This window comes from Ambystoma mexicanum, chromosome 3q (genome assembly GCF_040938575.1).
Source record: "Ambystoma mexicanum isolate Mex_15411 chromosome 3q, UKY_AmexF1_1, whole genome shotgun sequence".
Lineage (NCBI taxonomy): Eukaryota > Metazoa > Chordata > Amphibia > Caudata > Ambystomatidae > Ambystoma > Ambystoma mexicanum.
Window position 1 is genome coordinate 1,188,133,315 of NC_090926.1, and position 27,481 is coordinate 1,188,160,795.

The following is a 27,481-nucleotide window of genomic DNA, read 5'->3' on the forward strand; positions in this document are numbered from 1 at the left end:
ACCAGGTCAATGAAAGCCATATATAGGCCCAGTCTTTCGTTCCTTGGTCCTACATTTTAGGATGTTGATCAGGAATATGTTAGCCAAGGTTCCTGCGTTCTTTACAAAGCCCGACTGGAACAGATCCATTAGATTGTTATCTGTTGCCCACTTCTGGAACAGCTCCAACAGACTTGAACCATAAACGTTGCCAATAACGTCTAAGAGCACCATTGGCTGGTAGTTCTTCGGGTTGTGCCTGGGTCCATTTTTGTAAACCGGGACTATAATGGCTTTTTTCCAAGACCTGGGAATTGTTTTCGTTTCAGTGATGGCACTGAATACTTTACTGATGAATAGCGCCAAGTACTCTGGTGCCTGTTTTAAGTGGGCGTTTGTCAGACCATCAGGCCCTGGGGCCCTGGAGGTGTTCAATTTTTTGATGTTTGTTCTGATTGATGTTACATCAAAAGGCAAACCCCATTTTACTTTCGTCCTGTTATACGATCTCGTCGTCCCTGTGTTTGGATTTTTGAAAAGCGCTGTAAAGTGATCTTTCCACTTCTCTTCTCCTACGTAATTATGGAGGATATTCAGTGAAGAGCCTGATAGGGTCTTGATCACTGACCAAAATGTCCTAGAATTTCGTCCGTTTATCAGTCTTAACATCTATTCTGCATCTGCCTGATGCATAGATGCCTTACGGGATCTTAGCCAGTTCTTGTATGATATTGTTTTACCTCGAGTGCTGCTTCCATACCCTTTTTGTCAAGAGTCTTATTTGCTAATCTCACTGAATTTCTTACTTTCTTTCTTTCTTCCACCAGGAATATGTCGTAAGTATGATTATGATCATTGGCATTTTTCTCTGGGTTATTAACTTTATGTTTATAGATGTTTAGACATTGGTCATAATCCACCACCTTGTCTTTTTGGTGGCTAGTTCTTTTGGTATATGTTTCAGTTAGCGTTCTGACATCTTCTGCTTTCACGCTTAGTCTTATTCTTCCGCTTGCTTCTTCAATCTCCTTTCCCATATTTTTCTTATTTCATGTTTGGAATTTCCACTCATATTCAAGCAGATAATGGTCACTGTTCTTAGTGCCAATAACCTGAGATTTGGCGATGTACGTCAGGAATTTGCGAGTTACAAAGATGTAATCAAGTGTAGCTGAAAACAAATCCTTTTCCCAAGTTGGTATAACATTTTCCTCTTCGTCTTTCAGCTTCAGATTTTGGGCTTAGGCTCTATTTTTCATGAATTCCTGAACTCAATGGGCCTGATTCACAGCAGTGTTTTATAATGGCACACTCCCACTGGAAAAAGCTCTGTGAATAATGCCCAAAGTGTTTGCTCACTTACTGGATTACCTCTAGTTTGTGACTGGATTTTGGTAGAAAATTGGATTTGGTTCAAATCCCCACAGCGCCTCTCAGCTCATCATGGCGCTTACGTGTATCCATGCTGCCCTACAATGATACATGTATAGTCACTGTGGGGGCGGTTTGCACATGAGCTCTTTCTTCCATGCTGCCAGAGTGCTATCATGGAGGCATGCCACCTGACTTTTCACCTAGGTCTGTGGTGCAGCAATTCTATATTACTAGCCTGCACTTCAAGGTTAGAAGGCAGCTTTCTGCCTCCTCAAGATCCTTCAGAGTACTTGGATAACTGACAGTGTACACACATACACACACACACAATCCTGCACACCCCTTTGGTACACCTGTTTAATTTAGTTTAGGCCCTGAGGCAAACACTATTGCCCCCTCCTCCTCCCAGGGCATTGGTCCCAGAAGCAATGACTGTAGCATGGATAAATGGCGACCTCTGTCCTGGTTCCCAGTGTCAGCTCACCAGGTTTGGGCAGCTCTCACTGAAAGTGTGAGGGGGCCAAGCTGCAGAAATATGTGGTAGAAGAGAGCCACTGTTCAGGGAACAAGATGTGACTGAGTTTCTGAACTGCTTCGGCCGTGCTGTGTCGCGTGTGTGAAATCTCTCAATTACTGGAGAGAGGTGCAGATGATCTAGAGGCTAAAGTAGAGTCCATGGCACTTGTGTGACACACTGGGGACCCTGGGAATTACAGGTCTCCCAATTCTTAACAGGCATCACCAAGGCCTCCCAGGTCAACGTACATAGGAACAACTGCTCCATCCCATGGTGGCAGCTACCCAGATCTTGACACCTCCTTATGAATTCTGGGTAGAAGGTACAAAGAAGACAAGGCAGGATCCTGAAACCAAAGAAACTCTAATGCAGCCCATTTAGACGAGCATCAATGAAATAACCCTAATGTATGGCATAGCATTCATGGTCACCCAAGAGCCTTCTTAGTTCACATGCATAGTCGTCAGTATCTGGGATTGCTGCGCATCTGCAATTGTCTATTTCCTTGATGGCCACATGTTCATCAGCCAACAGGAGGTCAATAGCCCTGTCTCAGACAGTGCTGCTCTGTCTGCTCTGTAAAGAAATTATAAATCATTACATCTGTATTTTCAAATATTTTGACAAATACTAAAGAGCCAGAATGTTGGAATATATTTTGAGTTAAAAAATGATGCTGCTCATGAATGAGTTTGGCACAACTTCTAACATATATATCACTCTAAATTAGGATAGACATGTATAAAGAAGCCAGTGGGGGGCTTCTGTACTTCTGCTCTCTATATGGTAGAGGAGAGGCACAGAGGACCCCAGCCAAGATTCTCTATTGTTGGTATGTGGTCGAGCAATCAAGGGCTAGCTTCTCAGGAGGTGATGCAGGCTGGTTCTTAAGTTCAGTGTAGTCCCCAAGCCTCCACAAAGGAATGTCCACACACTGTAGTGTATATTCAAGTTTATGTACACTATCACGATAACGCGCTGTGTGCTCGGAAAATCAACAATGGTAAATATATACAGTTCTAAAGTGGTACCACAATGATTATTAGATCTCATTAAAGTGCATCAACTATACGGTCAAAATGTCACACAGATCAATAAAGAGGAAACCAGCAGTAGAGAGAGGAAGAAAAGCAAGATGGTTGAACAATTGGCAGAATACTGGTCACTACCGTTAAACACAGCTCTGTGTGGAGATCCCCCCACCTGGGCAACCTGTAGAATAAAGATACAAGCCCAGTCATATATTGTTCACACTAGACTTCCCAATAGTTCTGCAACCCCAAAGTACCTGGCGTTGTAGCATTCCTCGTCAGAGAATCGACAGCCCTTCTTGAGTGCCCTCCCTTTAAGGCAGGAGTCACGGGTCGTCAAGTGTCCGATGGAGAACAGGTCGAGCTACGACGGTGAAGTGGCAGCTTCGTTCCTAGCGGTGCTCGTTGACGGGGAAGCCTAAACATCCTGCAAGAAAGAGGCGTGTGGGGCACCTCGGGGTCAACAGTTCTGGACCGCAAAGAGTTTGAAGAACTGTGGCCCAGCAAGGGCGTCGAGTCATCGGCGTCTTTGTGGTCTTTAGGTGGCGGGAAACCCGTCACGCGCCGAGGCGGATGCTCCTCAGCGCGTCGACGGTCAGGCCTTCTCCAACAGGATACAGCGGCGACGAGGCGGACAAGAGCTTCCATGGATCAATTAAGTTCTTAGGCAAAACGGGAGCACAGTGGCTCCAGTCGGCGACAGCGGTCATCCACAGTTGCGGACAACAGCCGGGTGCTTCTTTTTGTGATTCCGCGGCTGTCCGCGTCTCAGGTCGGCAGCCTGTCGAAGGTCTGTCTACCAGGGAGCTTTGGCATCACAGCATCACAGTCACCCCCCCCCCCCCAGACTGAGGTTAGGGTGCCTAATCTCCCACGAGATAGACACCCTCATCCAGACGGTCAACATACCTTCTGGAAAGGCCATCTGCATTATCGTGACTCTTCCCTGGTCTATGCTCTATGGAGAAGTCTAGCCCTTGCAGGCTAATGGACCACCTGAGCAGTTTCCGGTTCTCACCCTTCATCTGCATAAGCCACTGCAAGGGTTTATGATCGGTTTGGACCTTGAGGGTAGACCCGGTAAGGTAGGGTGTAAAACGCCTAAGGCTCCAAACTATACTAAAACATTGCTTTTCAACAGTAGCCCACCTAAGTTCCCTAACCTTATGTTGTCTGCTGATGAATATGATCTGATGTTCTCTTCCTTTGTCATCTAACTGGGAAAAGACAGCTCCAATTCCAGTGTCGCAGGTGTCAGCTTGAACGATAAAGGGCTTGCTGTAAATCTGGTGCACACAACACAGGTGCCCTGCACAGACTTCCTTTCAAGCCATCAAAGGCCCTCTGACAGTCTTCCACTGGCGTAACAGGGGCCCCCACACTGCGGGGGCCCCACCAGCACATGTCCTGGGAGGAGCCCCCACTTGTAGAAAAAAAAAATATATTTCTTTTTTTGCAAAAAAAAACATTTTTTTTTTCTTTTTGAATTCCCTCTGCATTTATAAAGAAATTATTTCTTTAACAGAAATAATTTCTTTATGAAGTTAGAGTGACTTCAAAAAGAAACGATGGGCCTCATTACGGGTTTGGCGGCAACCGTGCCATTGCTACCAGCAGGCTGCCACCAGACCCATAATGATTTACCAGCGCCCGACTTCACGGTAACACCGGGGGATTACAACCCCAGCGGTCTGGGAAGTAAGGCGCCGGCAAATGGTAAGTCCCCATTTCCATAAAGTCCTATCGGACTTGAATGGGGACCATAGAAGCACCGGCACCGTTAATAACGATGCCAGTACTTCCGTGAAAACTATGCGGGTGGGTGCCGTTCTGCCCGGCAGGTCTGACCTGCTGGCCAGGACCGCAACCACCCGCAGAGCTGTAATATGCCGGCCCGGAAACAACAGTGCCGGTGAGCTTACCAGCACCGTTGTTTACAGTCCGGCATTGTTGTAATGAGGCCCAATTTCTTTTTTAAGTGTTAGGGCTCCCCTCAACCCCATGATGTGTGCGTGTGTGAGTGTATGTTGAAAGGGTTCACACTTAAATGTATAGGTGACTGCCTGTGCGAGTGTATGGTGAAATGGTGCACACTTTAATATACGGGTGGCTGCCTGTGTGAGTGTATGGTGAAAGGGTGCATGCTTAAATGTATGGGTGGGTTTTTATTCTCCCTCGTCCCAGTGTGTATGAGACAGTACTTGTGTATAAGGCACTCTGCCTCATACACAAGTACTGGGATGAGGTAGAGGTACATGGAAGTAATGCTTGATTTAGCTACCTGTAATCTTCATTACTCCTAGTCCCACTCTTCCTCATCCCAGTACTTACCTATGAGGCAAGGAGCCTCAACCGTAAGCTCTGGGGCAAGGAAGAGGGACGTTGAGGTAATTCTGGGCCAAGGAGCTGATTTTGGAGGTTGGGGTGGGAGGGAGAGGGGATGAGTGGGGGGGCCAGGGCTATATGACAAATTATAATGGCTGTCCATGTCCAGGCTAAGCAGGCATGATATGTGGTACTAGTGGCTAGAGAGGCATTTTGGTGCAGCCAGTCTAGTCATTCCTCAGTTAGGTATGACTTTTTTTAATGGGGAATTTATGATAAAGCAGTCCTGCTAAGTGAATTACCTGGCTAGACTGCCATTTGGGTGTTGCCATTCAGCCATTTCTTAAGGCAGCATTGTATATTTTTCTGGGCATCTGTGATCAAATGATATGATATAAATCATGTATAACGCACCTGCACACAAGTGTTTCTAGACACGACAAGACAAGGGATTGAAGAAAGAGGGAGGACAAGACAAACGATCTTACTAGGCCTTGTGTCATTCAGATCATGCAAGTGCGATAATGAGAAGCGCAAGGGGAAAGGGACGGGGGAAGTGCAAGGGAGAGGGGAGGGGAAAAACAGGGCAGCAATGCTCTGAGTAAGTGCTGTCAGGGCAGCACAGCTCTGGGTAGTGCAAGGAGAACAAGGGACTGTAGGGTTACAGTTACAGCCCTTAAGTGCATGGTAGGACCAGAGGCAGTGCAAGGGTGACTGATCAAGAAAGAGTCTCGGCTCAGTGAGACTCTGAGGGTAGCCAAGCAACCAGTCAGTACAGCAGACAGGTAGGTCAGGTAGGCCAGCAGGGGAGGGAGAGAGAGAAAGCAGAGGAAAAGAGGAACGTTTTGAGCTGCTTCCAGACCTTCAGGTGGTCTGCTAAAGCTTGAGAGGGGCAGGGAGGCTATTACAGAAGGTGGCACCTGTAGAGGAGAGAGATCTACCCCCCCCCCCCACTCTCTTCCTGGAGAAGCGTCTAACCCTTAGAGAGTTGTAGGTAGCTGAGCAAAGGGCTTGAGAAGGAAGATATTTTGGAAGAGAGCGTTGGATGTAGTTCGGGCCCCGGGCCCAGAAAGCCTTGTGGACAATGCAAAGGGTCTTGAACTTGATACTTGCAGCAACTGGGAGCCAGTGGAGAGATTTCAGGGCTGGAGAGATACGATCCCTGTGCTTCAGGCCAAGGATAAGTCTTGCAGTCCTTTTCTGGATTAGTTGCAGGGGCTGGATAGTAGAGGAAGGCAGATTGAGAAAGAGTCTGTTGCAGTAGTCCAGCCTAGAGAGAACCAGGCTCTGCAGACAGTGAGCTTCTGGGGGAAAGTGAGAAAGGGAAGAGTCTTTGAGGAGGAGCAGCTGGTAATGGGACTTCTTGGCAACGTCTGAGATGTGAGGAGAGAAAGAGAGTGGAGTCAAAGATGACACCAGGGTTGTTTGCCTCACAGGAAGGCGAAGGAAGAGGGCCCAAGGTGGGCGGCCAGAGTGAGAGAGGGAAAGCAGGGACAGGAGTCCAAATGAGAAGGATCTCCAGTTTACTGACATTAAGGCAGAGATAGTTGGAGGCACACCAATCCTGAATCGTGGATAGACAGTCGAGAATGAGCGAGAGATGAGATGAGTCTGAGGGGAGCCTGAAGGAAAGCGGAGTGTCATCCGCATAACACTGAAAGTTTGAGGAGAATGTGGAGATCAGGTGGGTCAAAGGGGCCACATAGAGGTGGAAAAACCGGAGTGAGAGGATGGAGCGGGGAGAAAGGGACCAAGTTGGACCTGGGATGGGCAGTCCAAGAGGAAGGAGGTCAGCCATTCCAGGGCCTGATCCGTGATGCCCAGGTTCTCATGGAGTTGATTGATCAGGATTGATCAGGATGGCATGGTTGACCGTATCGAAAGCACAGGAAAGATCGAGGAGGATGAGGACAGAAGGAATGCTGGAATCAAGGTTAGAGAGCAGAACTTCACAGGTGTTCAGGACAGCAGTTTCCGTGTCTCTGGCACTGAAGCCAGACTGATGGTCATGGAGACAACCAACAGATTCCGTGTGGAGAGTAAGCTGGGAGATGGCCAGCTTTTTCAACAGTTTGCCCAGGAAAGGGGTGATGGAGATTGGGCGATAGTTTGGCGGGCAGGCAGGATCGGCAGAAAGCTTCTTGAGGAGTGGGTGCATAAGGGAGAGCTTAACGGGAGAGGGGAAAGAGTGATTACAGAAATTGGTCAAGGCTGGAGCGAGGGTGTCAATATGGTTCTTGAAGGTTCTGGTGGAGAGCACATGTTTGGATGACAGTTTCATAGATCGGACTTGTCTAGAAACCTCGTCAGGTGTTGTCAGAGAGAAAGAGGAGAAAGGAGGAAGAGAGGTAGAGATGGCCAAAGGGGGGCCTAGAGAGGAAGAGGGAGAGGAAGAGGAGATGGAGGAGAGGATCTCCTCATTTTTAGCATAGAAGTGAGATGACAGAGCCATACAGAGGGCCTGGGAGGGAAAAGGAGATGTAAAGACCTCAACAGGATTGACCAGTTCTTTTCAGATTTTAAAGAGTTTTGTCGTGTTGTTAGAGGCCACAGAGACACAGGCTTGAATGTGTGTTCTATTCTTAATGAGTGTTATTGCTTAGACTGCCATTTTGGTGCAACCAGTCTAGATATGTCTAAATGTGGCCTGGCAAGCTTTGCTATATTGTTATTACATGTCGACACTGGTCTACCTTGTGCAGTCAGTTGGACATTTTTTCATTGTGGCATGGCATTTTTAATAGCAAAGCTTTAATGTTCCTGTGCTCTGTTGGTGACTTGAATCTATTGGATTGGTGTTACCCTACAAAACAATTGCAAACACTCTGGCTTTTTAGCCAATTTTTCTCTGACAGTGTGCTGTATGTTATATTAAAGCACATATGTATATTTTTCGCCTAGTGTAGTGTGCGGCATATCCGTTCAGCAGCATGTTTGTGCGTATTGCGCAAGTGTGATAATGTAGGCTGGCCCAGAGTGTGGCGCGACCCTTGATTTGTTGCTGAGTTGGGGGGCCCCCTCAGCATGGCTCGCAGGGGAGCCCCCACATCTTGTGTTACACCACTGCAGTCTTCAGTCCAATTAACCTTCCTTGGCTGTTTTGGCGAAGTCAGAGCTGTCAGGGGTGCAGCTATGGTTCCATAGTCCGCCATGAAATTGCGATAATACCCAGTGAGGCCTAAAAAGACTCTCACCTGGGTTTGAGTAGTGGGAGTCTCCCAGTCCTGTACATCCTGTACCTTACTGGGGAGAGGTTGGATTTGACCCCCTCCTACCTCATGACCAAGATACGTGACTTTCCCCTGAGCTATCTGGCACTTGTTGGCCTTCATAGTGAGGTTAGCCCTTTTCAAGGCCTGCAACACCTCATCCAGATGTGTCGAATGCTCTTCCCAGGTGGAACTGTAGACGGCAATGTCGTCTAAGTAAGCCACACAAAAGGCTTCCAGCCCACTGAGTGCATGGTTGACCAATCTCTGGAAAGTGGCAGGGGCATTCTTCAACCCAAAAGGCATGACCCGAAACTGATAGAGTCCCTGGGGTTGAGAACATCATCTTTTCCTTGGCATGGTCCGTCAGAGCTATTTGCCAATAGCTTGAGGTAAGGTCAAAGGTGCTCACAAATTTGGCAGCACCTATGGTGTCCACAAGCTCATCAGCCCTGGGCAATGGGTGCGCGTCAGTTTTGGTGACGGCATTGACTTCTCGGTAGTCCATACAGAACCTCCAATCCTTGGTACCTGTCTGGGAACTTGCCTTGGGGACAAGGACAACGGGACTGGACCAGGGACTGGTTGAGAGTTCTATAACACCCAGATCCAACATCTTAGCCTGAATGTGGTCCTTAACGGTATCTGACATACAGTAGCACCTGCTTTTGACAGGCACACTGTCACCAGTGTCAATCTTGTGCCTACACCACGGGGTAAGGCCTCGTGTCAGTGAAAACAGAGAGGCATACTGCCGGAGCAAAGCCCTGCAGGCCTTCTGCTGCTCGGTCATCAGATCGGGGGAGAGATGTACTCCCTCCACTGAGCCATCCTGAGGGTTACTATGCAGCAAATCAGAAAGGGGCTCACTCTCATCCTCTTATTTCTCTGAATCTAGCAAGAGACATGAGACTTCGGCCCGTCTGTGGAAAGGCTTGAGCCTATTAACATGGGATACCTGAGGGGCTACCCCAGAGGCTCCCATGTCAACCAGATAATTGACCTCACCCATCTTGGAGATTATCCTGAAGGGTCCAGTCCATTTATCTGCCAAAGCCCGAGACTTGGTAGGCTCCATCACGAGGACCTCCTGTCCCGGAGTCCAATCCACTTGCGATGCATTAAGGTCATGCCAGTACTTATTAAATTCCTGGCTGGCCTTGAGATTCGCTGTTGCCTGACCCGTCATCTGTGTCATCCTCCTTCTGAGGCCTAACACATAGTCCCCCACTTTCTTGGCGGGACCTGGAGGAGGGCTTCCAAACCTTCTCTGATTAAGGCAAGGGGCCCCCTCACGGGATGTCCAAAGAGTAACTCAAAAAGGGTGAAACCAACACCCTCTTGAGGTACCTCTCGGTAAGCAAACAGCAGGCATGGCAGGAGAAGATCCCACTTCTTCCTTAGGCTCTCTTACACAGTGCCTAGCATGCCCTTGAAAGCTTTGTTAAATCTCTCAACCAGACCATTGGTCTGGGGGTGGTAAGAGGTGGAGAACTTATAGGTTACCCCGCACTCTTTCCACATGGTTTTCATGTAACTCGACATGAAGTTGGATCCTCTATCAGAGACAACCTCCTTAGGGAATCCAACAGCAGGCATGGCAGGAGAAGATCCCACTTCTTCCTTAGGGGCTCTTACACAGTGCCTAGCATGCCCTTGAGAGCTTTGTTAAATCTCTCAACCAGACCATTGGTCTGGGGGTGGTAAGAGGTAGAGAACTTATAGGTTACCCCACACTCTTTCCACATGGTTTTCATGTAACTCGACATGAAGTTGGATCCTCTATCAGAGACAACCTCCTTAGGGAATCCAACAGCAGGCATGGCAGGAGAAGATCCCACTTCTTCCTTAGGGGCTCTTACACAGTGTCTAGCATGCCCTTGAGAGCTTTGTTAAATCTCTCAACCAGACCATTGGTCTGGGGGTAGTAAGAGGTAGAGAACTTATAGGTTACCCCACACTCTTTCCACATGGTTTTCATGTAACTCGACATGAAGTTGGATCCTCTATCAGAGACAACCTCCTTAGGGAATCCAACATGGGTGAAAATGCCCAGGATAGCCCTGGCAACCACCTTGGCAGTAACAGTCCGCAGGGGTATAGCCTCAGGGTACCTGGTGGCATGATCAACCAAGACCAGGATGAACCGATGTCCACCTGAAGTGGGAGGGTCAAGGGGACCGACAATGTCGATGCCCACCCTCCCAAATGGTGTGCCAACCACTGGCAATGGTTGCAGTGGGGCAATGACACTGCCTCCAGCCTTGCCAGACAACTGATAAGTTGGGCAGATCCTGCAGTGGGACTCAACTTCTACTCCCATCCGAGGCCAGTAGAAATGGGCAGAGAGCCTCTGCTTAGTCTTCTTGGTCCCAAGATGAACAGCCAAGGGCACCTCATGCGCCAACTGCAACAGGAAGGGCCTGTAAACCTGGGGTACCACCAACCTCTTGAGGGCACCAGGTTCAGGCTTAGTGGGCTCACTAACAAGGAGCTCACCCTCCCAATAGATTCGGAATGCCTAGGCACTTTTCTGTGTGCCTGGGACAAGGCCTGTTTCCTCAGACCCTCGAGAGAGTGCCACTCTCTATGTCAGGCATTGAAGGTCGGGGTGGTCCTCTGGGTTCAGAACCTCTCGCACAGGAGAGTCTTCTATCTATTCTCCCTCAGGAGTTGAGTTTGGGTTTTCCACTGGACCCAGCCCGTCCGGAGCATGGATCCCAATGAGTTCTGTCGGAGCAGCAGGCAGAGCAGGGGCTCCTTCCACAGTGGAGGCCTTCTTACTCTTCCGTTTCCTTCATGCCTTGGGTTTCCCCATCGACAAGGATACCGGCTCGCAGCCGTACCCTGTGTGACCTGCGATCGGGTGACTGCCACAGCAGCAATGGTTAGACCATCCGTGATCATCCCCAACTCGACTAAATCGGTTCCCAACAAAATATTCGCAGGCACGTTGTCTTGAGCCAGGACCGGAAGCTTTGCTGTCTTGTCCACAATCATAATGTTGACTAAGGCTACAGGTGATAATTTGGGAGGCCCACCAGCTAACCTGGTGGTTCTCAGAGGAGCACCTACATAGTGCTCTGGCTTGAGCAGGGTCCTGTCCACCACTGTCATGCTTGCCCCAGTGTCTCTCAAACCAGTAGAAGGCTGACCATTCAAGAGGACACTTCTCAAAAACCTATGAGTGTTCTGTGGGATAGTCGCCAGTACTTCTGCGTACTGGTCCCAGGCCCCAAGGGACACTAAGGAAATCTCTACGGGAGCACTGAAGGTGATTCCAGTGGAGGAGGGGAGGACAGTGGCCTCCACCTCAAGTACGGAGAGGGATAGGTCAGGCTGACAGCCTGGACTCCAAGTGCCTACCCTTTCACTTGGGGTCACCCCTGTGGGATGTTTTTACCCATGCATCCGAGCCCTACCTCAAAAACTGTGCAGTACTGGCATTGAAAACATCATGATGGCCAGAGCTTCCCAGAAAATGCCCAGGGAAATGCATGAAAAATATCCTGCCACCCATTTTTGCCGATGTTATGGGCACAGAAGGGCACTGGCTAAAACCACCATTGGACTACCCACACAGTAGCCTGAAACCATTGGGAATGGCAATGCTGATTTCCAAAAGCAACCTAGAACTGTGGGGAATTCATTTTCTTAAATCCCAAAAATGGTTGCATTACCAGTACTCACCACTATCAGAAAGCCGGCGTTTTAAAACAACACCAGACATTTGTGTAAAACTGAATAAATGAACCCAAAGCAGGCCAAAGAAAGACTTACTAAGAGGTAGATACAATGTAAAGTTATATTCTGAAGTGACTTGAAGGTTTATAACAAGACTGGCTGAGCTCTGCAGGTCTGCAGCGGCTTAAACTGAAACTGGATGTAAAATTACCAAAAATCGAAATGTGTAAATAAACTGAGGGACAGACTTGTGACTGCCACGTAGTTTGTCACTGTTAAAATGTCATAGTTTTGAACTTAGAATCAGCATTCTAGCTGCATGTGTAAAAATTGTTAGTTTATTTGAATGCAGAAAACTGGCTAACTAGAAGTGACATTAGCTGGGGCCTGGCTTAAGGAACTGCATTCTGCCTGACATCTACCCCCACATGAGTTAAAACCTGCTCAGCCACTCTTCCCCTTGCCAAAAGGAGTTGTCACCTCTCTGATTAGATTAGGGGTGGAGCAGCTACAGGGAGTTGAACAAAGGCCTGTCCTGGGCCCAGGCAGATGGTTTATTAGGGTAGTCGTAAATGGCTTCCTCTTGAACAATGGGCCTTCCAGGGCCCAGGCAGATGGTTTATTAGGGGGACCGTAAAATAGCTTCCTCTTGGCAGAAGCTGGGAGGGGCATGGTCTCTGAGCTTGGCAGAAACTGGATAAACTGGTTTCTACACCATGTGACCTGGGAAACCACACCCCTTTGGGGCCAGAACATAAATCTAAAAAGATGGATCATTCATAGAGCGGAATTGTGAAAATTTTATAAGTGATATCATTATTCTTGTGATTTTTCGGTGCACATTTGAAGACGTGTTAGGACCCGGTGGTATGTTCAGGGGTTTTTTTAGCGGAAAAGAGGATATTACTCTAAATGTATGTATGTTAAAAATCTGACACTCCACCACCTAATGCCCACATGCTTTGCAAACATTTGTGTAAATGCGGGGACAAATCCAATATTGGTAACCCGACCAAAAAGTGAAATATGTTGCCATTTTTGAACCCAAGCTCCTAGAAACGACAGAATTGGAACAGGGGCTACCATCAGTAAATGCATGATGTGTGTATGTAATTTCAAACCACTGTGTATCTATGAGATATGTCTTTAGGTCAAATATAGATTGTGTGTAAAGTTGACAGGGGTGGGTTCTCTGTATCATAAACAGACCTCATCATGATGACACTTCATTTCATTCCCCCAATCAAGGGGAAGAGGAGGAAGTGGCCAATGACAAGTGGAGAGGGGTAGGGCCTAGAAAGCTAGCCTCTCCACCCACTTTCAAAACACATAAAAGCAGACAGTCAGGAGAGATAGGGACATTCTATTCCATCTGCTGCGGGACGCTCTGCCGGGAAAATCCATACTTTACCTCCATCAACCTCCAGAGAGCCAACATAGAGACTTGAATCTATCCACCTTCAGAGACCAAGACTTTACTTCAGAATTTGTAGCAGAGAGGTCAACTACAAGCTAAATCCCTCTTTAGCAGGCCTCAAATCATTGCCACTATTCACAGCCAGGCGAGCTGTTTGAATTCTTTGCAAGAACTCTTGCCATTTGCCAGAGAGCAGTGTTGTATCCAGAGAGAGACCAGCTGAACCGGAGACCGCTGTTAGCAGAACCAGAGAGCTGACCCAGATCACTGTGAAGTGCCGAGACCAGACCGGAGTCCAGTCCAAAACCTGACCAGATCCGTGGCGAGGCCTAATTCAAAAATATATTGTGAGTACCTAGCAGAACTGTGCAGAACCAATCTCTTAGTTAAAATAATATAATTCAATCTATTTTAATCTAACCAGAACTGCCTCCTAACTGTCACCTGTCATTTGCAAAGCTGTCACCTGTCATTTTCTATCTGCAAGCTGTAACCTGTCGCTTTGAACTTTTAAAATTTCAAATCCCAAAAACGACCTTTATTTAATCGTCCATATCTCTGGAACCGTTTGGGCTAGGAACTTGGTTTAATCACGATTCTCACACTCGCGAATTTTACCGCGATTTGCGATTTGGTTAAAAATCCAGCCACGTGTGAAAACAGCAGCTTCCTTGCTTTCCTTGCTAAAAATTTGTTTGCCTCTTAAGAACCATCCCTGAATAATTGCTAGAGTGAGCCTGGACTAATATTAACTAGATACCACTCACCCTGAAGAGGGAATTAAAAGCATTTTAGCATATTTTTCACTTCATTGCCAACACATATAAAAGCATTTTGGGCCTGTGTTTCAAACTTCTGTAGTCTAAGCTTGCTGGGGTGAACTGAATTACATTTGATTGCATTTCTGAGAACTGTGTGCTTTTCTTCCATTTCCTTGCATTGCATAAAGGGGGGAGGGGATTGCCAGAGAAAAGTGATTACATTGTTTTGTTGAAATCATATTGAGTATTTCTGTACTGCAATTTCATTCCACCTTGCATCCATTTGAAACCATAAAAGTATTGTTGCTATCTTATCGATCCTATAACCTCTCATCATTGATTTTAAAGAAGTGTGCTAGTGCCGGACTATCCATTATTGATTACTGCTCAGATTAAGTGTGATATTCAATTATTAATTTATTATAAAGTGTGATATATATATCTATTGTTTAAATTATCAAATAAACCTTTTAAACTTGCAAAACAGAACTACTTCTTGGCTCAGTGGGGTCAGGGGGATTCCAAGAGAGGGGTGTTATGTAGGGGTAGTCATCCAGAATGCATGAACTGGACGTAAAGATATATCAATAAGGGTTTCCATTCAGTATCCCAGACTAGGCATTGACTTAGCTGTAGTGTTGAATTGAATCCTCTTACATATTGGGGGCTCGAGCCGGACGTTTGGGTTAGATCTATCACTTGTGCAGATTAATACAGTGTGCCAGCTGACCAGATACACATATCCGGTCGGATCACCACGCTGTGTTACGCTGTAAAGCACTCCTCAAAGGAACGCTCTAAGGAAAAGGTCTGTTTTGTAAAAATAAAATATAAACTTCTGTAAGTCAGGAAGGAACTCAAATTCCAGAATGACGACCTTGGTAGATATGAAAATAGCCAGAGAACACTTCTTACATAAGCTATTTGTGAGAGGTGAGTGGCCTCATCAGGACCAAACGGTCTGGTTGCAGGCAATCGCGCAACAGGTCACTGAAACAGGGTCAGATATATGGGGAGATCAGGGTCGCCTACATGTGGCTCTGAGCGAACTATACATGGCCCCGAAGGCCAAGGATGAGCACCACAAGATTGCGAGGGTAGCGGCATATTTATATTTACATATGGGAGCCATGCAGGACAAATGTGCTGAAGGCCAAGATCTGGCGAGTAGGCAACTGCTGGCACTACAGAAGGCCCAATCTGATCTGGACTCTTCTGAGCAGAGGCTGCTCAGGAGCCAGGAGTCAGAAAATGACAGCAGATGGTACATCACTAAAATAAAGGAGGATATGGATGTGCTGCAACAGGAAAAGGCGGACCAGGATACCAGATTTCTGGCCTTGCAGAAGGAGTACCAAGAAGGTTTGGACTCCCTACTGCAGAGCCAGAAAAAGCTGGAGCAACAGTTAGACTTCAATAGGGCATGTGCTGAGCAGGTAGTCACCCTGCAAAGCCACCTAGATAGGGAGAAGGCAGAGAGCAATAAACTGATTTTGAAAGACCTGGATACCCAGGCAGAGTTTGACCAGGAGCGCCAGAAAGCTGGTGCCTTCCAAAGGCAAAGGGACGACCTGGCGGCACAGATGCAGGCTCTTAGTCAGGAAAGGGATACCTTAGGCCAGGAAGTCTGCCACTTAAAAAGGAAAATGGAAGAAAATCACCTGGCCCTCCAGGGACTGGGTGACCTCCAAAAAGAACACCAGAACTTGTTAGAGCACACCAGGAGGGTGGAGGATGCTCTAGCAAGAAAGGAGCAGGCCAATAGGGACACAGCTCAGGAGGTTACCCTCCTGCAGCAAAGACTGGCCCAGTGCTCCAGGACCAATCAGGAAACGCAGAGAGAGAATGAGGTTCTCTGCCTGCACAATGATAGGCTCCAACAACAGGTAGCGATGCAGGAGAGACTGATAGAGTCTAGTAAGGCCTTAACTGAGGAACTGAAGGCGCAGGCTCTTGCATTGCAACAGGGAGCAGGGGCGGATAGAGACCAGGTTCGCTGGGAAAGGGAAACTCCTGAGCATAACCTCAGGAGCCCTAGTACCAGAGGCATTTATCTCTCTCAATCCCTGGACTCTGCCACCCCCCTGTCCCATGGCGCACATGAGCACCGGGCCACAGGGATGGCAGATTACTATCCAGCCAGAAGCATGGGGCTCATAGGCCAGTAACTCCCAGGAATGGATGGGCGGGCATCCGGGTATGGGCACCCAAGCACAGTGTAATTTAGTGGGGAACCCCAGGAGAATAGGCCCATTAAGGGCATCCTGAAAACTTCTGCCCAGTTAGGTCAGTGGGGGGGGGGGTACCCATCAAATCCTGGCAGCAAGGAGGAATCTGAAGACTCCTCTGAACGGCGCAGGATGCAGGAGACCAGGTCCCCACATTCTGCCAGCCATTCCCAGGCTCGCAGAATCCGGGAAAACCTGGAAGATCAGACAGGAACCTCTGGGAGCAGTGCCTCTGAGTCAGAGGATGAATGGACCAGGGTTACCCGAACCAAAAAGGCCAATAAGGCAAAAAGGGCCTTGCTTAAGGACCCATTGAAACAGATTAAGGCAATCAGGAGTGTCATCAAGCCTTATCATAAGAACGCCAAGTACTCTGTTTGGGAACACTTGGAGCTCTATGAGCAAATGATGGAGACTTTTCATTTGAAGGACAGCCAAAGCTGTATCCAATATGTAAAGTGGACCTTCTCACCAGAATACTCCAGTTTCTTTGCGGGGCTGGAGGACCAAAATCATTTAAGATGGTCCACCTATAAGGCGGCCATCTTGAAACATTTTTCTGTTCACAGAAATCCTCAAGAGGCTCGCAAGGCAGCCTACAATTTGCAATGTGGGGAGGATCAGGCCCCACAAGAATTCGTGCAAGAACTGAAACGTGCCTTTGCGCAGACCACCAGAAGGGTGCGCACAGACAACAGAGAATTTGTTAATACTTTTTTCCATGCCTTGCCCAAATACAAAATGACCCAGCTCGTGAGAGATTTTCATGAGAAAAGATCTTTAGAATGGGTCATTGAACAAGCCACCCGCATCTACGAGGTGCAGAAACCGGTGGAAAACAAAAACCAGCAGGAAAATCCCAAAACCAACAGCACCCCTGCTGCTGCCAAGGTGGCAGAGGTAAAGGTCACCCCCGTTTTGGATTTGGAGATGGGGGGGCCTAAAAACCTACCTGCACCTAATAATGTTAGGCCCAGAAGGTCCTCGGGCCAGTCACAGACAGGGAGTGAAAGAGGTAGTCCCACAAATGAGGTCCCTCACTCTCCTGACTATGTAAGTCCCCGTTACAAGGGAAACAGACCAATCCTGGGTTATGTGTGGACTCCTCCTGCCCAAGGGGGGGGATCCAGCCAAGCACCTGACCCGGGGAACTTCCCTCCTAACTTCCCCAAGGAGGGCAGAAATTCTCCAAATCCTGGGCAGAACTTTTTCCCCAGGTATCCACCCAATTTCCTGCCCCAAAATTATCCCTCCTTCTTTCCCCAATTCCCTGAGCCCAGACAACCTAATCCGGGAGAGGGGAGGCCAAGGGTGGAGGGGTACCAAAATCTTCCCAACCAGGGGTACTACCAGAGAAGGGATAGCTACCCTTCCCGGGATCTGCCCAGGGGAGAAAATAGAGCCCCGTATCAGCCTGAGCGGGTTTCCCAGTTAGAGCGCCAGGTCCAAAATATGGCACGGGATCTGGGTCACATACTGAGGGCTCAACAAAACCCTCAGATGAGCATGCCACCGCAGAATGCCCCAAACTCTGGACCTGGTGCTCCAGAACAATGACGGGGCAGCACCCCGATAACACACCGGTTCCCAGGGAGGAGGCACAAGGGGAAGGGGGGTGTAAAGCCTTGGAGGAAGCTTCCTTCCCAACTTGTAAACAGCCCCTGGAAAACCAGGAACCGGAAACAAAATCTCCTGCCCCTGAAAGCCTGCCTCCCAAGGAGCAGAGGGGGGGTAGAAGAAACAAAGGACCCAAACAGACCCACTTTGTGGAGGAGGTACAGGTCTTCCAATTTGAGGGAGAGGGATCCTCAGAGGATCCTGGGGAAAGGACCTTCTCCTTCAGAGATGGTGGAACTCCTCCCAAGGAAAAATGGGTCCCAAGGGATGCCAATTCAGACTGGGGAGATATGGAGACTGAGCTACCGCCGCCCATCATCTCATCCCAGAACCCACAATACCAAAATCCCCTGGTTCAAACCCATCCTGATGACTGCCTCCAAAAAGGGGGGGGCGGCCCAGAACCGGAACCAGGGGAACCAACAATGGCTCTGATCTCCAGTTGCCAACTTTTTCTTTCAGATTCCCAAGGCTCTCCACAGAATTCTGCCCAAATTTCTTCTCTTGCAATGTCCAAAACCAGAAAGTTAGCCCATAGATTGTCCAAAAATGTGCATTATCTGTGCCCCCTTGAGGAGAAGGAGGGAAGATATTATGCCCCGGTACAAGTACAGGGGCAGGGTACGATTTCAGCGCTGGTGGACACGGGATCTCAAGCTACCCTTCTGTCCAGAAGGGCCTTTGATGAACTGAATGCAGGAAGGGGAGGGAATTACCAAATTCCTCTCACCTCACTTCCTGGACAACTCCAGAACTTTGACGGGAAGGAAATTCCTGTCGAGGGGACGGCAGATTTGGACATTAAAATTGGGCGACACAAGTTGAAACACCCAGTCATAGTAGTGACTCCAGAGGGCACCCCTTGTTTACTAGGGAATGACCTCCTGAGAAGGTTGTCACCTCTAATAGATTGTGTAAACAAGGTCCTCTGGACCCAGACTAGCCGACCAATAAAATTAAAACAGAGTGTCAACCATGTTAGTTTAAACGGCACCTGCCACATGGTTGAACAAAAATCTGACCAATTAGAATTTCACTTCCAGAACAACCAAACTCCAGACGTGACAGTAATAACAGTAGGACAACAGACTGGTGATGGGGGGTCCTCTCTATTTCTGAAAATCAACCTTCCTTCCAGTTTAAAGTGGTACTCCACGCTGGAACGAAACACTTTGAAATTCTTTACTAATCCACAATCAGAAGCTCCCACTCCTATAGTCCAGAAAGATGTGAGATCAGCTCAGAGCCAGGCTGATATTCAGCAAATTGGGGAGCAGTTGTTCATCCCTGTTCAGTTAAATGATGGGAAGGACTCTGTTCTCGCTCGAGTGTGTGTGAACAACGGTAAGAGCTTCATCAGCGAAGCCATGTTCCGCCAACTCCCAAAAGATCCAGCCATTCCCACATTCAAACTGATAGACAAATGGGAAATGGACCTGGAAGCACCCAATTCCAAACATCTCCTGCCAAGCAGGTGTATGCTCAAAATCTCCATTGGCAACAAGAGCATAGTCCACAATTGTTGGGTCGTGCGAGACGTCACTGCCGCTTTTTACTTAGGCAGTGACATTCTCAATCGCTTTGCCATTAGTTTGGACCTAATAAACTTTAAAGCTTGGTCCCGATTAGCGGATAATCCCATGGGCTTTGATGATCCAGAAAAAGCATTTAGGTCAGCTCAATTGCTACCTTATGCAGTTGAAATTCAGATCAAAGAGGAAGTCACCATCCCAGAAAGGACCCGACAATTCACCCTGGAAGTGAAAGTTAAAAGAGGACAACATTTGAAAAACCCTGATGCTTACATACATCTAAACGCTTCTCTCCAACAGCAAGGGTTGGAGGTAAACCAAACTCCATTAGTCAACATAGAACATGACACCATTCTAATAGAGGTGGATAACAGCGACTTAAAGATTATTACTCTAGCCGCAGGCACCATTATTGGAATGGCTGTTGATGACCGACATTTTTCCATCGATTTAGGAAATGAACTGTTAGGACCAATCCCCAAGGACTGTTTTGACAGTGACAGTGAGGACAATACAACACCAGACAGGACTTTTACCCTGCATGGGGGGAACTTCCTGGTGTACACTTCCTGCCCCTATGGTAAGGAAGATGTGACTTGTGACTTCAGGAGGGATGAGGTGATTTTCCAGGTCCATGAGGGTTGCCTTTCCCACCTGAGGCCTCCAGTCCAAATCAGCACTCTGACCAGGGACTTCTCCACCCAGCTGGAGGAGGCCGCTGAGATAGCCAAACCAGAAGTCTTTCCAGGCTTCAGGCAGATGGTGGAAGCGAGAGTCAACCTAGCTGATGCCTGTGTGACTCTGGAACAGAAGCAAAAGTTAAAACAAGTTTTCTTAGATTTCCAAGATCTCTTTGCGGTAGACTCATATGACTGTGGTCGCACCGACATCCACACAACAACAATCCCCACGGACCCTGGCATGACTCCAGTGTTTGTGAAGCAATATCACTTGCCTCTCGCATCAATGGAGTCCCTTACTGAAATAATTAAGAACCTTGAGTCCAGGGGAATAATCCGTCCCGTCCACAGCACCTTCAATAAGGTACTTATAAATCAGCTAAAGTGTTGCCATCCCAGGCACACTCTGCAACAACTGGAGGAATCCTCTGGAATCCTAGAGGGTACTGTCTCAGATTAATTCAGTTCTAACTTAAAATATCCGACATATCGCCTATCAAATTCTGAGTTTCTCAATGTGGGTGTTTTGGTTTTTGAATGCAAAAAGAAATGTGCATGTTCATATGTTTTGAATATAAATTTATATGCCACCCCACTATATCAATGGTGGGGGAAAAATGTCTATGAATAGGTATTGCCGCTCTTCCTTTGTCGTCCTAGGAGAAAGAAAACCTTGAGACTGGCCAGGGAGGACGATCCGGAGACCGGGAGCAGAGACGCAAGGGGCCCGGGGTACCGCCCAATCTTCCCATCAGGACCGGCGAGGAGAACCGATCGATCTGACCGGATGGAGAAAAAGATGCTGAACTGTGCCATCTATTGGAAGAAGATGAGGAAACATCCCAGATCTTGCGAGTTCCATCAGTGAAACAGAATGGCCATCGCAAGAGGGGGGCTTGTGGGATGTTTTTACCCATGCATCCGAGCCCTACCTCAAAAACTGTACAGTACTGGCATTGAAAACATCATGATGGCCAGAGCTTCCCAGAAAATGCCCAGGGAAATGCATGAAGAATAGGCTGCCACCCATTTTTGCCGATGTTATGGGCACAGAAGGGCACTGGCTAAAACCACCATTGGACTACCCACACAGTAGCCTGAAACCATTGGGAATGGCAATGCTGATTGCCAAAAGCAACCTAGAACTGTGGGGAATTCATTTTCTTAAATCCCAAAAATGGTTGCATTACCAGTACTCATCACTATCAGAAAGCCGGCGTTTTAAAACAACACCAGACATTTGTGTAAAACTGAATAAATGAACCCAAAGCAGGCCAAAGAAAGGCTTACTAAGAGGTGGATACAATGTAAAGTTATATTCTGAAGTGACTTGAAGGTTTATAACAAGACTGGCTGAGCTCTGCAGGTCTGCAGCGGCTTAAACTGAAACTGGATTTAAAATTACCAAAAATCGAAATGTGTAAATAAACTGAGGGACAGACTTGTGACTGCCACATAGTTTGTCACTGTTAAAATGTCATAGTTTTGAACTTAGAATCAGCATTCTAGCTGCATGTGTAAAAATTGTTAGTTTATTTGAATGCAGAAAACTGGGTAACTAGAAGTGACATTAGCTGGGGCCTGGCTTAAGGAACTGAATTCTGCCTGACATCTATCCCCACATGAGTTAAAACCTGCTCAGCCACTCTTCCCCTTGCCAAAAGGAGTTGTCACCTCTCTGATTAGATTAGGGGTGGAGCAGCTACAGGGAGTTGAACAAAGGCCTGTCCTGGGCCCAGGCAGAGGGTTTATTGGGGGGAGGCCATAAATGGCTTCCTCTTGAACAATGGGCCTTCCAGGGCCCAGGCAGATGGTTTATTAGGGGGACCGTAAAATAGCTTCCTCTTGGCAGAAGCTGGGAGGGGCATGTTCTCTGAGCTTGGCAGAAACTGGATAAACTGGTTTCTACACCATGTGACCTGGGAAACCACACCCCTTTGGGGCCAGAACATAAATCTAAAAAGATGGATCATTCATAGAGCGGACTTGTGAAAATTTTATAAGTGATATCATTATTCTTGTGATTTTTCGGTGCACATTTGAAGACGTGTTAGGACCCGGTGGTATGTTCAGGGGGGTTTTTAGTGGAAAAGAGGATATTACTCTAAATGTATGTATGTTAAAAATCTGACACTCCACCACCTAATGCCCACATGCTTTGCGAACATTTGTGTAAATGCGGGGACAAATTCAATATTGGTAACCCGACCAAAAAGTGAAATATGTTGCCATTTTTGAACCCAAGTTCCTAGAAACGACAGAATTGGAACAGGGGCTACCATCAGTAAATGCATGATGTGTGTATGCAATTTCAAACCACTATGTATCTATGAGATATGTCTTTAGGTCAAATATAGATTGTGTGTAAAGTTGACAGGGGTGGGTTCTCTGTATCATAAACAGACCTCATCATGATGACACTTCATTTCATTCCCCCAATCAAGGGGAAGAGGAGGAAGTGGCCAATGACAAGTGGAGAGGGGTAGGGCCTAGAAAGCTAGCCTCTCCATCCACTTTCAAAACACATAAAAGCAGACAGTCAGGACAGATAGGGACATTCTATTCCATCTGCTGCGGGACGCTCTGCCGGGAAAATCCATACTTTACCTCCATCAACCTCCAGAGAGCCAACATAGAGACTTGAATCTATCCACCTTCAGAGACCAAGACTTTACTTCAGAATTTGTAGCAGAGAGGTCAACTACAAGCTAAATCCCTCTTTAGCAGGCCTCAAATCATTGCCACTATTCACAGCCAGGCGAGCTGTTTGAATTCTTTGCAAGAACTCTTGCCATTTTCCAGAGAGCAGTGTTGTATCCAGAGAGAGACCAGCTGAACCGGAGACCACTGTTAGCAGAACCAGAGAGCTGACCCAGATCACTGTGAAGTGCCGAGACCAGACCGGAGTCCAGTCCAAAACCTGACCAGATCCGTGGCGAGGCCTAATTCAAAAATATATTGTGAGTACCTAGCAGAACTGTGCAGAACCAATCTCTTAGTTAAAATAATATAATTCAATCTATTTAAATCTAACCAGAACTGCCTCCTAACTGTCACCTGTCATTTGCAAAGCTGTCACCTGTCATTTTCTATCTGCAAGCTGTAACCTGTCGCTTTGAACGTTTAAAATTTCAAATCCCAAAAACTACCTTTATTTAATCGTCCGTATCTCTGGAACCATTTGGGCTAGGAACTTGGTTTAACTTTCCTCTGAAAGCTTAGAATCTCAACTTATCAACAAGCCTTCCTACTCCTCATACTTTTGCCGTAATCACGATTCTCGCACTCGCGAAATTTACCGCGATTTGCGATTTGGTTAAAAATCCAGCCACGTGTGAAAACAGCAGCTTCCTTGCTTTCCTTGCTAAAAATTTGTTTGCCTCTTAAGAACCATCCCTGAATCATTGCTAGAGTGAGCCAGGACTAATATTAACTAGATACCACTCACCATGAACCTCTAGAGGGAATTAAAAGCATTTTAGCATATTTTTCACTTCATTGCCAGCACATATAAAAGCATTTTGGGCCTGTGTTTCAAACGTCTGTAGTCTAAGCTTGCTGGGGTGAACTGAATTACATTTGATTGCATTTCTGAGAACTGTGTGCTTTACTTCCATTTCCTTGCATTGCATAAAGGGGGGAGTGGATTGCCAGAGAAAAGTGATTACATTGTTTTGTTGAAATCATGTTGAGTGTTTCTGTACTGCAATTTCATTCCACCTTGCATCCATTTGAAACCATAAAAGTATTGTTGCTATCTTATCCATCCTATAACCACTCATCATTGATTATAAAGAAGTGTGCTAGTGCCGGACTATCCATTATTGATTACTGCTCAGATTAAGTGTGATATTCAATTATTAATTTATTATAAAGTGTGATATATATATCTATTGTTTAAATTATCAAATAAACCTTTTAAACTTGCAAAACAGAACTACTTCTTGGCTCAGTGGAGTCAGGGGGATTCCAAGAGAGGGGTGTTATATAGGGGTAGTAATCCAGAACGCATGAACTGGACGTAAAGATATATCAATAAGGGTTTCCATTCAGTATCCCAGACTAGGCATTGACTTAGCTGTAGTGTTGAATTGAATCCTCTTACACCCCTTCGGTGATCCAGAGCCCCACAATCCCAACAAGTGCCAGGAGTGCGGGGTACGGTACCGGAACAACTGGGCCCCTGCTCTGCAGCAGGCAGACCACTACTCTTACTCCCACCCACAACAGACTTATCCCCACTAGGTTTTTGGATCTTCGGAGAGGAAGGTTTTGGTTTACCTGACTGTGACTGCTTTTGGGACTCCTCAGCTTTCTGAGAGGCCCCCTTTTCTTTGTCCTTGTCCTTCCCTCTGGAGTCCTTAGGGGACACCCGGTAAGAGACCCACTTGTCAGCCAACCTAGCCAGCTTAAATGTTCTGGTCACCAACATACTGATGCAGCTCTGGTGAACAGGTTTCCGAAAAATGCTCAAAAAACAAAAGGTGGGACAATTCAACAAACGTTTTCACTTTGTAACCATCAATCCACCCCATCATGTTCATGTGCGCAGCACTCACCCAGTCAATCCAAGACACATTCTCTCATTTCTTAAAATCCCTGAACCGTTTAAGGTATTGGGTAGGCGTCTTGCCAAACTTGGCAATTAAAGCAGACTTCATGCACTCATACTGACCCCTTTCTTCCACTCTCAGTTTCAGAATACAGTCATATCCAGTTTGAGGCACTCTGCTTAACAAACACTTAGCCCAATCTCTCTTATCAACATCATGAATTGCACAAGCCATTTCAAATGCTTGAATCCATTGGAGGATATCAGAACCCTGCGCATACACACAAACCAAATCTTACATAAACTTGGTTGCTGGGGACCTGACACTCTCAACTGGTTTAGCTGAAGTCTCCACTCAAGCTTTCTCTAACTGGATTTGCTGACATTCAGTGTCCTTGTCTTTGAGTTCAAGATCCCTATTTTTGAGTTCCACTTGCTGTGCCAACTCCTCTTTCTTAAGCTCAGCATCTATGTCCAACTTGTGATATTCAAAGGCCAATTTCATCCTTAATAACTCAAGCTCCAAGGAAATGCTGGGGTTTGGAACGGAGGCAGCAGGAAAGGTGGCATTCCCAGAGTCAGATTCAGCGACAACCCTTGGGGTCGAGTCCTCATTGGTTGCATCCCCCTTCAAGAGCTTCACAGTCAGTCTGGTAGTCCACCAGGGCAGCTATCAGCTCAGCCCTAGACTTATCCACAAAGTCTAACTCCCTGGCTTCACAAGCACTCTGGAGAGCCTGTAAGCTCATCCGAGTCAATTTACCATTCACAATAGATTCCATTGCTTGTAGTGCAGTTATCTTGTACACAACTAAACCTTAATTTAACAAAGTGCAGATATCCTTGTAAGTGTCACAGTTATACACTGATTCTTAAAACCATAAGCATCCCACCGCTGACCCCACTGTAAAGACGCCGGTAGGGGGCTTCTGCACCTCCGCTCTCTATATGGTAGAGGAGAGGCACAGAGGACCCCAGCCAAGATTCCCTATTATTGGTACGTGGTCGAGCAATCAAGGCATAGCTTCTCAGTAGGTGATGCAGGCTGGTTCTTAAGTACAGTGTAGTCCCCAAGCCCCCACAAAGGAATGTCCACACACTGTATTGGTTAAAACGCAATCTTTATATAATTAATATTCAAGGTTATGTACACTATCATGATAACACATGGTGGGCTCGGAAAATGAACAATGGTAAATATATACAGTTCTAAAGTGGTATCACAATGATTATTAGATCTCATTAAAGTGCATCAATATACGGTCAAAATGTCACACAGATCAATAATGAGGAAACCGGCAGTAGAGAGAGGAAGGAAAGCAAGACGGTTGAACAATTTGCAGAATACTGGTCACTACCGTTAAAGACAGCTCTGTGTGGAGATCCCCCCACCTGGGCAACCTGTAGAATAAAGATACAAGCCCAGTCCATATATTGTTCACACTAGACTTCCCAATAGTTCTGCAACCCCAAAGTACCTGGCGTTGTAACGTTCCTCATCGGGGCATCGACGGCCCTTCTTGAGTGCCCTCCCTTTAAGGCAGGAGTCATGGGTTGTCGAACGTCTGACGGAGAACAGGTCAAGCTACACGATGGTGCTTGTTGACGGGGTAGCGTAAACGTCCTACAAGGAAGAGGCGTGCAGGGCACCTCGGTGTCGATAGTTCTGGACCGCAAAGAGTTTGAAGAACTGTGGGCCAGCAAGGGCATCGAGTCGTCAGCGTCTCTGTGGTCTTTGGGTGGCGGGAAACACACCAGCGGATGTTCCTCGGAGTGTCGACGGTCAGGCCTTCTCCAACAGGATACAGCGGCGACGAGGCGGATGAGAGCGTCCTTGGATCAATGAAGTTCTTAGGCAAAACAGGAGCACGGCAGCTCCAGTCGATCGACGGCGGTCGTCGACAGTGGTGGACAACAGTCCGGGCGCTCCTCTTTGTGATTCCGCGGCGGTCCCCATCTCGGGTCGGCAGCCTGTCGAAGGTCTGTCTACCAGTGAGCTTTGGCAAAGGTCTGCTGGTGCACGATGGTCCCTCGTAGCTCGGGAAGAAGGCGCCTTACCATGTCCTCTCTGGGTCAGTCCTTGGAGACACAGCAGCTTTCAGATTGTGAAGGAGAGCAAAAGCAATTCTTCTCGTCCAGCAGGGCTTCAATGTCAAGCTTCAGCTACTCCAGTTACTCGTCGTAGTGGACTATAGATTCTGAACATGAATTCTAGCAGTGAGAGGTCCCCAGATATACTGTTGATCTCCAATTAATTCCGCTGGGTCATACTCAAGCATCCAATCACGACTAAGGGCATTCAGGCAGGCAGGCAGTCAATCAGGCACACAGTGCATTCAAGCCATTCACTTCTCTCCAAACACTCAAAACAAGTTATGTGTATTGGAACAAGTACCGAGCCATTCGACACTCCACACTGCATTCATACCGGCTTCGGGCAGGGCTGTCTTAGTCATTGTGTCAACCACCAGATACTAGACACCCACAACATAGAATGCATATTTGTCACACACTCCATTCACCCAGGTCCCACCCACAGGCGTACCCACAACATACGGTCATTGGGAAAGCTCCA